This window comes from Mandrillus leucophaeus, unplaced genomic scaffold (assembly GCF_000951045.1).
Source record: "Mandrillus leucophaeus isolate KB7577 unplaced genomic scaffold, Mleu.le_1.0 Scaffold249, whole genome shotgun sequence".
Taxonomy (NCBI): Eukaryota; Metazoa; Chordata; class Mammalia; order Primates; family Cercopithecidae; genus Mandrillus; species Mandrillus leucophaeus.
Window position 1 is genome coordinate 1,335,057 of NW_012102576.1, and position 13,487 is coordinate 1,348,543.

The following is a 13,487-nucleotide window of genomic DNA, read 5'->3' on the forward strand; positions in this document are numbered from 1 at the left end:
AAAATTAGTACTAATTCTAGATCAAAGATAAAAGTAGGCAGACTTGTTAGTTTAGGGAAGGAATTTAAAAATTAACTCATCCATAACAAAAGGATCATGAAGTCAATCACGTAAACACCGCAACAACCATGCTATGGGAAGTTCCCATCATCTTTCTTGTTTTTCCTTCTGTAATCACTATCTTTCCTGACCTTGGATCCTGGCAAGCATTAATTTGCTTTCTATCAACATAGTTTTTCCTTTCATGACAATTTTTTTTTTTTTGAGACACGGTCTCACTGTGTTGCCCAGGCTGGAGTACAGTGGGGAAAACTTGGCCCACTGCAACCTTGACCTCCTTGGCTCAAGCAATCCTCCTGCCCTAGCCACCCAAGTAGCTGGGACTACAGTCGGGCACCATCATACCCTGCTAATTTTATTTTTTGTAGACACTAGGTCTCATTATATTGTCCAGACTTGTCTCGAACTCCTGGGCTTAAATGATCCTCCGGCTTCCGTCACCCAAAGTCCTGGGATTACGGGTGTGAGCCACCTTTCACAGAATTTTAAGAAATTTACACTATATTATATAATATGTGGTGTCTTGTCTGGCTTATTTCATTTATAATGCTTTTGAGATTCACTCAAGTTGTTGGGCATGTAAATAGTTCATTCCCTTTTATTTCCTAGTAGTATTCCTATTGTACGTTATAACAGAAATTATCTGTTCGATCACCAGTTGATGGACTTCTGTTTCTAGGGTGTGACTATTATGTATGAAACTGCTGTAAACAAGCACTTTTGTGTGGGCATGTTTTCTCTTGGATAAATTCCCAGAAGTTGAATTGCTGTATCATATAAATATGTCTATCTTTATAAAAAGCTGTCAAACTGTTTTTCCAAAGTAAGTGTATGAGATTCAGTTTCCCTCAACAGTATATGAGAGAGTTCCAGTTACTTCACATCTTCAACACCACGTGTTATTGTCTATCTCTTTTAATTTTAGCTCTTCTAATACATATGTAGTGATCTTTCATATGGTTTCAGGGTTTCAGTTTACATTCTTCTAGCGACTAATCATGTTGAGCATCTTCCTCACATTGATCATATGTCTTCCTTGGTGACATGTTTGTGCAATACTTTGCCAGTTTTTGATTGGGTTGCCTATTATTAAGTTATGAGTTCTTTTTGAATATTGGATATGAGTCACTCATTGTATATATGTTTTGCAAATGTTCTTTCCCAGTATATGACGTTATTATTTACTTCTTCACACTTTTTTTGAAATGTCAAAAGTATTTCTTTTAAATAAAGTCAAACGTATCATTTCTTTCCATGGTGTTTAAGTTTTGTGTCTTCACTGTGAAACCTTTGCCTATCTCAAGGTCACAAAGATCACCCCATTTTTTCCTGGCCTTTTTAAACTTTTAGCGCTCATATTTAAGTTTTTGGTTCATTTTGATAAAAACTTTGCATATGGGATACTTCGCATAAAAATCAATGTAAAATTTTCAAAATATGAATATCCCAATGTTCCAGGACTATTTGCTGAAAAGATTACCTTTCTTTTTTAAATTACTTTGTCACTTACCTGAAAATTCAGTCTCCTTTAATTAGTACTCAGCAATGTTTTAGAGTTTTTAGTGTACAACTTTCGCACGTACATCATCAATTTTATCCCCATGTATTTTATATTTTTGATATCAGTGCAAATGGTATTACAGAATGAACTTAAATTTTCAATTGTCTGGCTGGACACACTGACTCATGCCTGTAATCCCAGCACTTTCAGAGGCCAAAGCGGGCGGTTCACGAAGTCAGGAGATCAAGACCATCCTGGCTAACATGGCGAAACCCCGTCTCTACTAAAAATACACAAAATTAGCCTGATGTGGTGGTGGGCACCTGTAGTCCCAGCTACTCGGGAGGCTGAGGCAGGAGAATGGTGTGAAACCGGGAGGAGGAGCTTGCAGTGAGCCGAGATCGTGCCACTCCAGCCTGGGTAACAGAGCGAGACTCCATCTCAACAACAACAACAACAAAAAAATCCAATTGTCTGTTGTTAGGATGTAGGAAGGGATTTTTGTTTATTGACTTTGCATCTTCAGACTTTGCTGAACTATTCACTTATTTGTTCTATTATCTGTTTTTTAGATTCCTTAGGATTTCCTGCAGAGGTGTTTACGCCACGGTGAATAAAGGCCATTTTACTCTTTTCTAATAAGCATTTCTTTTCTTTCTTTTTCCTGCCTTATTTTACTGCTAGCACCAGCATAAATGTCGAATAAAAGGGGGAGATTTCCTATTCCTGCAAGGTCTCCAGTCTTAGTTCGAGAAAACCATTATCTTCTCTGTAAGGTATGCTAGCTGTAGGGTTTTGAAGACGCTGTTTATCGGCTTAAGAAAGTTTCCTTCTATTCTTAGTTTACTGATCTGGCTAGATGTTTATCCAGCTTTGAACTGGATAAAAGTTGATCTTTCCAAAACACCAGGTATTGTTTCCATTAATTTTCTCTTTCAGTTTTCTCATTTTTATTTCATTGTTTTCACTTCACTCTTTTTTACATTAGGTTTAGTTCTCTCTTGTTTTTCTTTTTAAATATAGAAGCCTAGATTAACTTAAGGCTTTTCTTCATTTCTAATATTAGCATTGCATTGCTCTCCATTTCCTCCTATGCGCTCTTTTAGCTTCATCCCACAAAACAAGGTTGTGTTCACATTTACATTCAGTTCAAAATATTTCATAAATTTCCTTGTAATTTCTTCTTTTTCCTATGCATTAATTTGTGGTCTGTTTTTACATTCTAAATATGTGGAGATTTTCCAGATACAATGTGGGTTACCAGTTCCTAGTTTGATTCTGTTGTGATTAAAGGAATACTTTCATTTTTTAAATTCTTCGACATTTATTTAATCTTTTTTGTGACCCAGGTATGGTCTGTCTTGAATTTTTTGCATGAACTTGATAAAATAAGTAAACTCTGCTATTGTTGGATGGCTATTTCATAAGTATTAATGAAAGTTTGGTTAGTAGTGTTGTTCAGCCTTCTTCTATAACTTACTCTCTAATTATTCTATCAATAACTGGCAGAAGGTGGTTGAAATTCCCAATTGTAATTGTGTTTGTCTACCTCTCCTTTCAATTCAGGTTTTGTTTCTTGTATTTTAAATCTCTCTTACTAGATGCACACACAATTATGATTATGTTCTCTTGATGAATTGACCTATTTATCATTATGAAATGTGCTTCTTTATCCGTAGTAATGTGCCTTCTATGGAAGTCTACTTTATCTTCTAGTAGATAGAGCCACTCCAGTTTTTTACTACATATATTTTATATAGTAAATACACTGTATATATTTACTATATAAATATACTATATATTTACTATATAAAGACACTATATATGTATTTTATATGCACATGTATGTTTGTGCATATACATGTAAATATATTAATGTATGTTTATATATGTCTAAATATGTGGCATATGCATATATGTGTATATGTGTATTTAGAGTGTATAAATAGGCAGGTATTTGTGTGTTCCAGAATATATGAATACAGGCGTCTATATTTCAGTAAATGTGTCTGTGTGAGTGCTTATATGTGTAGATGTGACAATTGAAGTTTTCACACCAAATTAAAGATAGGAAGTACTAAACTGAGATCCCAAAAATCCTACAAGGATTTTAAGAATAAATCAGTAAGACACTCCTCTAGCAACTTCCTTTGTTCAATATTTGGTTTTTTGTTTGTTTGTTTTTTTGTTTTTTTTTTTGTTTTTTTTTTTTTGATACGGAGTCTTGCTCTGTCGCCCAGGCTGGAGTGCAGTGGCCGGATCTCGGCTCACTGCAAGCTCCGCCTCCCGGGTTCACGCCATTCTCCTGCCTCAGCCTCCCGAGTAGCTGGGACTACAGGCGCCCGCCACCTCGCCAGGCTAATTTTTTTGTATTTTTAGTAGAGACGGGGTTTCACCGTGTTAGCCAGGATGGTCTCGATCTCCTGACCTCGTGATCCGCCCACCTCGGCCTCCCAAAGTGCTGGGATTACAGGCGTGAGCCACCTTTGTTCAGTATTTGACATTAGCTTTTTGTCCAAAGAGTTTAAGCCTGCTGGAGGTCTTTGCTCAAATAATAAATACCGCATGTTTCCCAATGTGTTCAGGTATAGGCACTGGGTACTGTCTGTTTACTCCATGTTAGGCACATTACATCCATTGGCTAACCAAATCCTCGTCAATTACCTATGTAATACTCTCAACCAACTGGCCTCCTTGTATTATATATGGAAATAATCCTGTTTATTTAAACATGTTTTCATGCACCTGCAGGGATTAGTCAGGAAATTCAAAAGGCCTTTTTTCATACCTTTCCCTAGTTTGAGCTCCCTGTTTTCATTAACAGATAAAACAACCTATTTGCTTCAGCCTGGAATCAGTCTTTGCTTTTGGTGCTTCACTACAGAGACAGGAAACGGACACTCAGAGTCACACTGGTAGTTGCACACTGTATCTACAGAGGGCGTGTCTCATCTGTACCCTGCTGAGTTACAGGATTTCAGGAGGTATTTGTGTCCTCCGGAGAGTTCCATTTATTACCTTTCATTTAACAGATAGTGTCTTTCCTTTCTACAGTTGATTTTGCTAGAGAGGCAACTCATAAGGTAAGGTCCTATTCATAGTATGACTTGCTTTCTCACAGCCCCCTTGCATTTTTTAGTAACTCCCTGGTCTATTTGGTGTCTTTTAAAAAAGAACCTAGTAATGGAGACTTTTTTAAATATAGAAATGTGGTCTAGCAATAAGTTATTCCTTTCCATGTGTAACTGATCCAATCTGGTTTCTAGATGACCAAGTGTGCAATCCCCAGATGTTGTGAAGCCATATTTCAACTGCTTCCTGCATCTGTTGAAATACAATTGTTCATATTTGCCATCCCTTAACTTTCTCGTAACAATTTGCACAGTTCTTGCCAGAATAAATGCCATTACCTGTATGCTTCAGGGAATTCCCCAACTTGATCAGTGTCTGTGTGTGTGTGTGTGTGTGTGTGACCTTCAATAAAACATTTCTAAAAGGTGAAAACTCTTGTATGGCATAGATATGAATTCCTTCTTCTGGTAATAATTAGGTTATTCCAGGAAGCACAGTTTCTTTCTTTCTTTCTTTCTTTTTGAGATGGAGTTTTTTGCTCTTGTTACCCAGGCTGGAGTGCAATGGTGCAATCTCGGCTCACCACAACCTCCACCTCCTGGGTTCAAACGATTCTCCTGCCTCAGCCTCCTGAGTAGCTGGGATTACAGGCATGCGCCACCACACCAGAGTAATTTTGTATTTTTAGTAGAGACAGGGTTTCTCCATGTTGGTCCAGCTGGTCTCGAACTCCCGACCTCAGGTGATCTGCCCACCACGGCCTCCCAAAGTGCTGGGATTACAGGTGTGAGCCACCATGCCCAGCCCATTCTTTAAATAAAAGCTTTCCTGTATAAAGATTTTCAAAGGAGCAGACCACCTTGAAGATTCCCCCTAGGGTTGATATGTATCTAATTCATTTTATTAAATTATTCTTATCTTCATTTTAAAGCTTTGGCTATACAGTCAGAAAAGTACTGAATAACAAACTATTTTGTATTTAATTTAGAGAAGAATAAAGGGAAGAAGAATGAAAACTCAGTCTTTTTGTAAGATCCAAGGATATTAGGGCTTAGAGGACTTTTCTAGTTTTATGAGAATTTGTACTACTGATTTTCATATATTCTTGTGTTTGAGATGAACGGATCTCTGGGGAAATTGTTGGGTTACAATGGCATTTCACTGTGATCTCTCTCAAGCTTAGATCAGTTCTGTAACCCAATGACAACCCGTCTCTGGTTTACTGTCCTGTGAAATGTCAGCTGAAGTTTCCCGGAAGTCGTGTGTTTATGATGAAACAGTCGTGTGTTTATGATGAGAAAATAAGATTTTCCTCAGCAGTACAGTTGTTGGCCATCTTAATTTTGGTGTATGTGCTTCAAAGTATCTAAAACTCCAGTCTGATCTGTATATGCTATCCTGTTAATTGTATGTATTTTGATTATCTTGCTTGAAGTTTCATACTTTTCAATTTGATGGAAATAAAGTGCTTCTCTGTTAAAAAAAAAAAAAAAAAAAAGAGTAAGATTAGAATCTGTTCCATGACTCCAGGAACTTTTGAAACACAAAAGTGTTAAGAGAGTTGGCAGAATTGGTGATGAGATTTCTCTGGAAAAATATCTTGTTGAGATTTTACAGGTCCAACAAAGTATATTCTTCTCTTTCCTGCCGGGTTTTCAAACCAAGAAAAAATACACAAAGCAAGGAAATATCAGCTTTATGACTGATAAAGTCGATATTAGCCAACCTGGCCAACATAGTGAAACCCCATCTCTACTAAAAATACAAAAATTAGCCAGGTGTGGTGGCAGGCGACTGTAGTCCCAGCTTCTTGGGAGGCTGAGGCAGGAGAATTGCTTGAACCCGGGAGGCAGAGATTGCAGTGAACTGAGATCGTGCCACTGGCACTCCAGCCTGGGTGACGGAGCGAGACTCCATCCCCACCCCCCGCCCCAGAAAAAGTTGATGTTGTGAGAATATGGCCTAGGTGCACAGAACAATGGGCTTTCCAACTGTGCTTCTCACAATGAGACAGATTACCTACCCAGGAATCAGCATCACTCCTGAAGGAAGGCGTTGGGTAGCAGAATAGGATGTGCTTAGCACTCATGAAGAGTAGAATGTGCTCCACTCAGACAGTGGATCCAGAGTAGGATGGACCAGGCCCAATTCCTCACTTAAACCCACTATTCAGATAAGTCATTTTTTCTGCTAGCAGTCTTTTATGGAAAACTATTTTCATAAAAATCTAGTACTTCTCAGTCTCCAAGAGATGTCAGCCAGGCATGGTGTCCCACACCTGTAATTCCAGCACTTTGGGAGGTGGTGGCGGGTGGATTGCTTGAGGTTAGGAGTTCAAGACCAGTCTGGCCGACATGGTGAGACCCCGTCTCTACTAAAAATACAAGTTAGCTGGGCATGGTGGTGGGCACCTGTAATCCCAGATACTTGGGAGGCTGAGGCAGAAGAATTGCTTGAACCCAGGAGGCAGAGGTTGTAGTGAGCTGAGATCATGCCATTGAACTCCAGCCTAGGCGACAGAGCAAGAGTCCGTCTCAAAAACAAACAAAAATACATTTAAAAAAATATTAATACATTAATACATTTAGAGACATAAATCTACACACACATCACTTGCTTCCTGTTAGAATTACATATATGTATACATTTGCCTCTTCATTGTCTTATTCACCAAACACTTACAGAATGTTTCATTTGTACTTTGCATTTTTCTGGGTGCTTGAGATACATCTATGAACAAAATAGACAGTTTCTTTTACTCATGGAGTTTCCATTCCAGGAAGTTTAAACATAAAGACTAAAGATAGTAAACAAATGGTATGGTATTTCAATATGTAATAAGTTCCACTAAAAGCAAAAGATAGGCCAGGTTAAAATTGATTAGTAATGTCAACGTTGAGGAATATTAGCTGCAATTTTAATAAGGTAGTCAGGGTAAGCATCACTGAGAAGGTGAAATGTAAATGAACTTTGAGGAGGGAAAGTGCCATGTGGATACCATCATCCTGGTGGAATTGTGTGAAGATCCTAGGGCAGGTGTGTGCTTGGCATATTCCAGACAGAGTGAGGAAGCCAGCTGTGTCTGGAGGAGAAGAACAGTGAGAGAAGAGTTCAGCTAAGTACCAACAGGGTAATTCTGTTTTTGCCATTCTGAGGCCTGTGGCTAATATTCTAAGTGAAATGGGAAGATGGAAAATTATTTTGAGCAGAATAGTAGTGTGATCTGACCTACATTTAATATGTTCACTCTGGATACTGTCCTCAGAATAAGTTGGAAGGGGATGAAATCCATTCGCCTAGCCTGAATAAGTATGCTTAAAAATGTTCAAACTTCTGTTCCTCATGTTCATAAACTTCAACTCGTAGCCCATTATTCGTTCCTTTCTCTTTTCTTCTTTACCTGTCAAATTTTCACCACTGGGTGCTCTGACTCTTTTTAGCATTATTTCTGTTTCAGTGCAGCTTGATAGAAATGTCATCATTAGGAGATGCAAAGCGGTCCCTTTCTAATGTGACAGTCGCCACTCCAGAGATGGCTGATGGAGACGTTTAATGACCTTAAAAATGCATAAGTGTCATTCCACATCCACCTTTTGCTGACGATTGTCATTTTTTGTAGCACAATAATCTGAAAATTTTAGAATTATTTTTGTTCTTGTACAGTGTGTAAATTATAATTTAACAACGCCTGCATTTAACCTGCTAACACAATTTACACACTATTAAATCCCATCCCCAGAGAATTAGAAGATGCTGACAAAATTTGCTTCTGATGATGCTAAACATACCATCTATTTTTTCAATATTATTTTCCATATTGTTTGAATGTCTGTGATGTGTGTGAGACCCCGCTGAATTTAAAATGTGGTTCCACATTTACTATAATCCCAGGTAAAAATCTTTCATTTGCTCACTTACTTAAGCAAAAAATGATAAAAATTATTCATCATTGAGGGGTAAAAGTATTTAGCACGGTTCATGGTACAAGTTAATACTCAAAAGAGAATTACTCATTAGGAAATGTAAAAGTGAAGAAAAGAAAACTAGGCCAAAGTAGAATATTAAGAGGTGCAGAGACTTTTAATGACAGTCAGATGTTAACCCTTGCCCTCTGTCCGTCTGAGACCTCTGTAAGTATTACCTGGAATCTAAACCCCATAGCTTTGTGGGAATCCAGAGAACTCTCCATGATTTCTTCAAGTCACCAGGGCTTCCTTCTTCGTAGTCCTCTCCATCTCTAAATACTCACGTTTTGCTCCCATGACTCATGGCACAAAACTCGACTCTTTCACTACTTTCAGCAACAACAGGAACAACAAATCCACTTAATGTAAATCATTCGCTAGTTTCATAACTTGACTAAAGACCTAGGGAATCATGGGAAGTTGTACGTGGCTCAGTATTTCCAGGGAATTTGGTCTCTGATGGTGATGCAAGGTCAGAGACCCTAACCAACATCTGAATATTTCTCCCATGGACCTTCTTTCCAAATTTTATCTTTTAACTTTTATTTTAGTTTCAGGAGTATATGTACAGGTTTGTTATATAGGTAAATGGTCATGTTATATAGGTCGTGGAGGTTTGGAGTACAAATTATTTCATCACTCGGGTGCTAAGCATGGTACCTGATAGATAGATTTTCATTCCTCACCTTCCTCCCACGCTCTACCCTCAAGTAGGCCCTGATGCCTTTTGTTCCCTTGTGTCCATGTGTACTCAATATTTAGCTCCCACTTATACATGAGAATACGTGGTATTTAGTTTTCTGTTCCTGCATTAGTTCATTTCGTAGAATGACCTCCAGTGCCATCCACGTTGCTGCAAAGCACATGATCTCATTCTTTTTTAGAGCTGGGTAGTATTTCATGGTGTAGATGTACCATATTTTCTTTATCCAGTCTACCGTTGATGGGCATCTAAGTTGATTCCATGTCTTTGCTATTTTGAATAGTGCTGCAATGCACATACTCACGCATATGCTTTTATGGTAGAGTGACTTATATCCCTTTGGGTATAAGCCCAGTAATGGGATTGCTGGGTCGAATGGTAGTTCTGTTTAAATGAGTGACATACCTCTAAGATGAGTGAAGCACTGGATCCTCACCAAATTTTATGTATCTTTTTATCTCTTTTAGTCAGATTTAATAGAATTTTGTTCAAGTGGAGGTATCTTTCACTCCCTTCCCTTTACCTTTCAATGTGTTCCACCGAGGAAGTGCTGACACATCAGTTCTGACTGAGATCACCATTATGCCCATGGGTTTAGATGCAACAATGTATGTAGTCTAGCAGCACCATGTAAAAACTCATTTTAATTTCTAGGTTTTGTGATAATCATTTAAATGAAGATGAATATTATTTAAATTCTCATCAATCAACTTAAAGTGTGTTTCACAAGAAGAGAAATGCATCTATATTCATTTATAATACATAAAAAGGATGGGTTTTGTTAATTATTTTATTTCCTGTATGGGAGAACTCTTTATCTAAGAACAGCAGCTTTTTCTGCTGCAAACATATTTTTTTTTGTATTATTACAATTGGCACTACTTATGCCTGTCTTACGTATGAAGGCACAATCACCATTTTCTTCAGTACTGAACCTGGAACAAAACAAAGAGATTAATTCTTTGTTTACTGGACCTCCTGAGAAATAACTGAGCACAGCCTCGAAAATAGATTTCATTAGCCCTGTTTCTTCTTTTTTTGAGACGGAGTCTTGCTCTGTCCCCCAGGCTGGAGTGCAGTGGTGCGATCTCGGCTCACTGCAAGCTCCGCCTCCCAGGTTTACACCATTCTCCTGCCTCAGCCTCCCGAGTAGCTGGGACTACAGGCGCCTGCCACCTCGCCCGGCTAGTTTTTTTTTTTTTTTTTTGTATTTTTTAGTAGAGACGGGGTTTCACCGTGTTAGCCAGGATGGTCTCGATCTCTTGACCTCGTGATCCACCCGCCTCGGCCTCCCATAGCCCTGTTTCTAAAACATGTGCAGTGTGGAAGGAGTAGAGGAAGTGAAACAAGCTGTTACTCTCCTCATATCTTTCTCCAAACTTTACCTCAGGACCCTGATGGTAGGAAGAAAAGGACACCATGTGACTTCAGTGCCTAACAACACAGTCCTGGAAATTTACGCTGTTGATACTATAGCAAACATTGTAAATCATTTTGTGAGGGATTGGATTCTTCCCTTTATACTGTAGAATAAACATTGATGTATCAATATATTTAGCCATTTAGAAATTATAAAGAGAGTGAGTGTAACTGACATTTCATTGAACATACCTTTCTTATATTACAAAATTGGTCTATTAATGCTGAAATAAATGTTCATTTGGCCACTCTTTACCACCATCACTGTAGTGAAACAGGTATTCTTTACTCAATAGATTGCGATACACAGAAGTAAACATAAACAAAATCTATAGAAAAGATTTCCTCAATTCATATTTTATGCCATACATATAAACATGAAATTCAAAATGGGGGAAAACAGAACGGCAAATCATCATACATTTCTGGATACATTTCTAGGAACATTTCTATGATACATAATTATACTGTAATCATTGGGGAGAACTTCACAGTGCTGGTGTACACTTTCTTAACTTCTAGGGTAACTTCAAATTTTTATCCTGCCCATTCCCAAAAGATAGGTGTATTTTTATGGTTATCCAATCCACAGTGCTAACTAAACAACTGTTATGGGCTGAATTATCGGCCTCCAAATTTCATACATTAATACCTAAGTCCCAGTACCTGAGAATGTAACAGATTTGGAGATAAGGTATTTGTTTTTTTTAAAAGACGTGATTGAGGTAAGAAAAGATCTTTAGGGTACACCCCGATCAAATATGACTGATGTCCCTGTAAGAGGAAATAAGTCAGACACAGACTTGAGTGTGTACAGAAGGAAGGCCACATGGAGACAGAGTGGAAGACAGCCATCTGCAAGCCAAGAAGAAAGGCCTCAAAAGAAACCAACCCTATTAACACCTTTAACCTGGACTTAATGGCCTCCAGAGCTGTCTTTAAATCACCCATTCAGTGGCATTTATTACAGCAGTCCTAGCAAATTAATACACCAATGTTAACTCCTATCTCCTTTTTTGATAGGCCTATTTATAATATGTAATGCCACATTAAGCTGTGAATATTTTCTTTCAAGAAAATATCATATTACATTTTATAGTCAGAAAGTTTAATCTGTGTCATTTTTTTTTACATTTCTCAAAGATAAAAATATAATACTGGGTATATTATCACTCTCAAATCATTGTGCATTTTCACCCCAAATTGAATGTGAATACAATAATCATAAAAGAATTTTCTCAAATTTAGAAACTTCTGCTACTCATTTTATTATATACAACATGTAATGTCTGGCATGGAGTGCTACAGAATCAGTATCTATCACAAAGTGGGCAGTCAATAAATGGTAGCTAGTGGCCACCTTAAGTTCACCAAAGAATATTGAGAATTCAATATCCTTTATATGACTTTCTCCACCCTGACATTGGAGAAATTTTTAAGTGTTTTAAGAACAAACAAGATTCTAAGTGTATGATGAGTCTTTCAAGCTATGGAATATAAAGAAGTTCTTGAGTTTTAAACAAAGGTAAACTGAGGCAAACATATTCTCTTCTTAACTTAATCTCTTCCATGTCAGGCCACTGGTGGGTGTGGAAAGTGTAGGGTTCAGTACACTCTCTAATGCTCTCCCATCAGTGAAAGGCCAAAGGAACAACAACAACAACAAACAAAAGGCAAGGTCCCAGGTCAAAAGAAGAAAGGATCAAACTGCTTAGACTTGTATCCGGTTTAGGATAAAGGGAACTCTTGTGACTCACATGTGGTATATACCAATTCAACATATATACATAAATATTGGTATGTGATGCCAAACCCTCACGAAAAACCATAACTTTGTCTAAATATTCTCTTTGGCATCTATTTTTTGAGGACCTTTTGGTGGGATGATGTGGAGGACTCTATGGAGGAAGCCAATTATAGACTCAGAATCTTTACCACGCTTCACACATTTAATAGTAAATACATGTTAGTAAGGCTTACCAATTGCTGGATGTAGCTCCATCTGCCCACATCCACGTTTTGTTTGCATCGTGCTTGCTCAGTTCAAACCAATATAAAGAGGGCCCTGATAATGCATCAAAGATTCCTTTTACAAAATACAGAGTGCTGTCATAGATCTCTCCTAGTTTTCTCATTCTCACTCCCCTCCAGTGCCGTTGTCCCTGTTTAAGTCCATTATTATCTTTCATGGTTACCGCAAAGGCCTTATAACATGATTCCCTCCTTTTATATTTGCCACTCAGTAGCCAATCTCATCACAGCAAAGATTATGATTCTTTTAAAACTTAAGTCAGATCCTATTACATTTTCCCCTATAATTTGTCAATATCTCCCTATTTTGCCTGGAGCAGAAACTAAACTCTTTACATTTAGCCTGCAAGACCCTAATGATCCACATTCTTCACTCGCTCCCTCATTTGAGATACATTGACTGGCTGCTTCTTTTCTGTTCCTTGAATATTCCAGGCATTCACTGGCCTTAAGACACACAGGCCAGCCATTTTCCTTTCCTGGAAAGATCACTTCCAGATATTCCCTTACCTGCTTCACATCCTTGCTAAAATGTCACCATCTTATTGGGATATAAGCTTACCTGCAGTAAACTCACTTGGAGAACTCATTATATCCCTTAATTTGTATTTTTTTGCATAAAACTTTCCAGCTTCTAACACAATATATAACTTTCATATTTCATAAGATAATTTTTCATTGCTTATCTCTTCCCCTAGGATGTAAACGCCACAAGGGCAAAGATCTTTGACTCTTT